Source organism: Limulus polyphemus, unplaced genomic scaffold, assembly GCF_000517525.1.
Source record: "Limulus polyphemus unplaced genomic scaffold, Limulus_polyphemus-2.1.2 Scaffold3012, whole genome shotgun sequence".
Taxonomy (NCBI): domain Eukaryota; kingdom Metazoa; phylum Arthropoda; class Merostomata; order Xiphosura; family Limulidae; genus Limulus; species Limulus polyphemus.
The window spans coordinates 127254-128586 of NW_013668622.1; positions in this window are offsets into that span (position 1 = coordinate 127254).

Sequence of the window (1333 nt, forward strand, 5' to 3'; positions counted from 1 at the left end):
GAAGCCCTTATTAAGACCTACCAACATAGTCAGACAAAAGAAGTGGGCAAGTGATATGATGACCAAGCCTCTGGACTTTTGGAAGACCGTATTGTTCTCAAACGAATCAAGATTCGCTCAATTTTCGGACAGTGGAAGGATATGGATCTGGAGAACGCCTCACCAAGAGTTTTGGCTCAACAGATTGCAGCCAACTGTGAAGCATGGTGGTTTCAGCGTGATGGTTTGGGGAGCTGTTTGGGTTGGTGGGAGATCGAGTTTAGTGGAGTACGTTGGCAACATAAATGTTGCGAAATACGTCGAAATATTGGAGGAAGGACTCTTGCCACTTTATTCCTCGGGTTTCGTGGACAAGAACACAACGTTGTTCCAGGAAGATGGAGCACCGTGTCACAATGCTAGAAACACCCAAAAGTGGCAGGAAGAAAATGCTATCCAGAAGTTGCCCTGGCCGAGCCAATCTCCTGACATGAACCCCATCGAAAACCTCTGGGCCATACTCGACCGGCAAGTCAAGAAACAACCAAAAAAAAACCAACTTCAAAGAGCGATCTACTCCAATATTTGTAGCAAGAGTGGGCGAAAATCCAACAATTTAAAATTGACGAGATGATTCTCACGATGCCCCAAAGGATCAACGAACTCCACGAAGCGAAAGGAAGATCTACTTGATATTAATTAAATTATAAATATATCAATTCATGTGAATATGACTGAAAATTTTCATTTTTTCTGAAAAGGTGGTGTCTATTTACTTGTGACCACGCTGTGTATATACACCTTTTCTATTTTGGGTAATACAACACTTCGATCTAACAATTAGCATAAACGGTGCTGCCACCTACCCATCCCTCTCTCTATATTTAAAAATAAATTTCTGCAACCCCTGGATCAGAATCACCATTTAGTTATCTTCGAATTATTCAATATTTCTAATGGTTCCTTTATATACAGCTTGCATTTATCAATATCATACTTAATCAATTTGATAACGTTCCAACTAATGCTACGATAAAGAGGACTGTTCGCCTTATGTTCAACTAAAGCGAGTTACTAATTTTCTGTTTTTCGATAGACAATTTTTGTTCATTAAGTCTTAAATTTTAAATTTCTATACGTTTGTCCAATTTATATTAAACCACACTTACAAGAAATTTTATAATTACCAAATCTACCTTTAAGTCTAGCGATGAAATGATAAAGTTTAATACGAAGTGAAGCTGTTACACAACAGTTAATACATTTATTAAAACATAACCTGAACATATTGCAGACAAATATTCTTTCTCTGAACGTAAGTTTGGTACACTGTTAATTCCATTACTAACTCTTC